The sequence below is a fragment of the Grus americana genome, chromosome 13, assembly GCF_028858705.1.
Source record: "Grus americana isolate bGruAme1 chromosome 13, bGruAme1.mat, whole genome shotgun sequence".
Classification (NCBI taxonomy): Eukaryota; Metazoa; Chordata; class Aves; order Gruiformes; family Gruidae; genus Grus; species Grus americana.
The window spans coordinates 6,254,880-6,258,465 of NC_072864.1; positions in this window are offsets into that span (position 1 = coordinate 6,254,880).

Below are 3,586 nucleotides of genomic sequence, written 5' to 3' on the forward strand. Positions count from 1 at the left end.
CCCTGCAAATGGTTCTGAAGGATTAAAGAGGTGTGAAATCTCAGTTTGCATAAGAAATACATTTTGCTCACTTTGTCACTTCTGTGTGATTTCATGATTGTGAGTATTGACTTTTCCTGTCAGACATTTAGGCAGTATATGCTGACAGATGTCTGTATCAATCATGGGAGCAATCTTGAGGATATGACCCATGCACTAAGAGGAGATATAGTCTTGTATTGAATTATAGCCAAGAAGCACTCAACACAATTGTGGCCAGGTCAACTTTGCACTTCACTGATCCTCAGCGGGTCGTTCAGGCCAATTTAAGTCTACCTGGACGGCGGGCAGTCCCTGGAAACCATTATAGCACATGAGAATTAGTTTATTCTTTAACTCACAAAGCAAGGACAGTATTTCCTTTATTTAGTGTAGCCAGAGTGGAGCTCTATTAAAATTGATAAAGATTGGTAGATACATTTCTTTAGCTTGAAAAGATGATAAAAATGGTAAATGCAAGCAAGGTTGCATACTCGTCCTTCTCTTTCAAAACCTTGTCTTGATGATCTGGGTTACCTTGCAATGCTGCGCTGTTAAATCATCCGACAGGGAGTGATGCAACAGCAGACATGTGCAGAACCTGCTTGAGTGGCACACAAAATTGCTGCGCTAGTTCGTGGGGATGAGTCAGAGAAGGAAATCACTGGAAGAGTATTGCACAAAGCATAAAGAATCTGAGGTAAAAAATGTGAAGAAGAGTCTTAGGGGTGAGGATGCTAGATCTTTATATACAGATAAAATAGTGCTGAAATGCTGATGAAGTGAACATCATTTCAGAGCACACGAAACCTACAATTTACATCAACTAATGTGAAGAGGGAAAAGAACAAACACAAACCATTATGGAAACAAGTTCAGCCATATTTGTAAAGAAGCAAATCTTGTGATGGCGCGTGCACATATTTTACTGCATGCTCTGCAGTATGAGAACATTTACTTCTACTCACAAGTCTGTAATTTGCATATTTGTTCCAAATAATAATCGAAAAAGTGCTAGCTTATGAAGTATTTGGCCATCTAGTTTTCTTTGTTGGTGATGGTCCGGAATTGAAGGGGCTTCCTGCAGTAAATGTGTAAATATGGAGAGTCTCTAAGGTCAACTATTGCTACAGCGGAATCTCTCAGTTTGGGGCATTTTGGTAAATAGTGTTCTGAAAGGATTCAACTTGTGCCGAGGAAACTGTTTCGATCAACTGATGGAGCAGTGTGCACAGGGCCGGCTGCTAGGGATCCAGTTCAAGCGCGCTCTTGCCCGTTGCATGTTCCTGTCGTTTCTTGTCTCCTTCACGTATCAGTTGATTTTGCACTGACCTCTAGAGACTGTGCTGACCTGAGCAAAAATATTATTTGTTTCTCTGCTATCATTTTCTGCAGGGCAAAATCACCTCCTCTTTGATTTTTGTGTTGAGAGGGGTGTTACTGCGAAAGACTTGCGTTCACCCAGCGGTGGTTTCAGCGTGGGGACCGGACCCAGACCAACATGGACACGGTGGTGAGGAGACCACTGGCAAGATTTACTTCAGAAGAGCCGGGAGACATCTCTGTAGGAATCAGGGGGCTTTGACACTTTTACAAATATTTTTAAAATGCATGAAATGGTTGATTTTTCCTTTTTCTGAAACAGTGCAAAGCAGTCACAAAGGGCAGGGGTCAGTCTTTCCCCTCATGCAAGAAAAGAGCAGCAGTATTGTTAACAAAACATTTACGAATCCTGCTTTTTCTGATTGAAGGAAACTGAAGAGCAGTGTCTTCCAAGTGACATCAAGTAGAAAGTTATGTCTTTATGGTGTTGGAGAGAAATATTGAAATGATCAGGATTATAAAAATCTCCTGAGAAGTTTCTTTGTAAAACAAGTCTATTTTATCAATGCAGAACAGTGTAGCAGTTTCTGCAAGACAGGATATTTAAGAGAGTCCTACAAAATGTTAATGCAGTTTTTAATGTGACTGGTAGAAAACTGAGGCTGGCTTTAATTTCTGCCTGAGGAGGAGGAGATCACAAAGCGAAGAGATTGCTGCATTTCTGGAAAAATAAGCAGCAATCGTTTTCAGAACCTACTACCAGGTGTTACGAGAACTATCTGTGTCTGAAATATATGTGAATATTGGGCAAATACTTGGTTTGCTTTGAAAAGGTGAGGACAGAAGACAAATCCATTTTTTTACAAGCACCTCAGACAGCTGGATGTGCTTTACTCCTACAAAGACATTACCAGCAACCAGAGCAATTGCAAGAGTAACGATTCTCACAGTGACAGAAAGGGTCTTTAGCTGATTGTTTTCACATCAGGCAAGATTAGGCAAATAGCAAACAATTAACAAAATGTTGGCAGAAAACTGAAAGAAAAATAATAAAAACTTCCCTGCTTTAGCTTGGTTTTCTAGACAAGTAGGAGAATACAATGACAATTTTTTGCTTGCTGGCTCAAAAATCAGAAGTGGAAACAAGAAGTTAGGTAATATTCATGGAATAAAAAATACGAGTGTTTCTTTCAAAGTTTAAAATATCATTTCAGTGTGATACACCTGAAAATAATCTGCTTTGGGGAACTAGGGTGTTTGTAGTATATCAAATAAAATAACTCTCTTGGATTCTTTTTCTGCGGTCACATTGTTAAAAAGCTTTTAAATTTATGTTGTTGTTTTGGCAAAAAATATGAAATTGATGAAAAATTATGGCTGACAATGCAAGTTGGAATGAATAACTACAGATATATGTTGATTTTAGCCGTTGATTTTGAATAGCAATAAATCTTGAATTCTACCAGCTCAACTTATGGGAGGCTTTCAGCACAGTCAACCACAAAATGCAGTTAAACCACTCACATAGCATAATTAGAGCAGATGCTGGTATAACATGCAACTGCTGTTCACGCGTTATTGTGTGAAATCCTGCCTTTCCTGTTTATTTGGGGTTTTTTTCTTCCTTCCCTAATACTTACCAAGGCAGCTTTCAGAAATGCTCCACTAAAAGCCCGAAAGGACCATGCTATTTCATCCCAGGAGCAGCCCAGAACAGTTTTGTGAGCACGTGTACGTGTGTGATCTATTCTGTACGCTGTATTTTAAAAAGGAAAGCAAAATTTTTGCTAGTGAAGAGGGATGTATAACTGGGCAGCGTCAGGAACGCTGAGAAGCATCATGATTGAATACAGATTGCACTGAGAAATACAGGTTTTATTCCCAGCTTCTAACCCGCGAATGGACCTGCCGTATCGCTGCTTTTCTACTTCTCCCCTTCCTTTAGGCTGTAAACTAAGCTGTGCAGGGGGATGGAGACTCCTTTTCCAGTATCTTGTGAAGCAGAATGGGGCCCCAGTCCTGGTTGAGACATCAAGTCAGTACTGTGATATAAATAAAAAATAAACAGAATGAACATAAGTCGGGGGGGGGGGTGGTGGTGTCATAAATTCATCTCACTGAATACGGAGTGGGGTGGTTTTTCCTTTTTTTCTTTTTCTTCTGGATTTGTTGCAAATGGTTTGAAATGAAGCTCTCCAGCTGACAGAAGATCATTCAGCGTTAGCTATTTAAAAACTTTCACTGA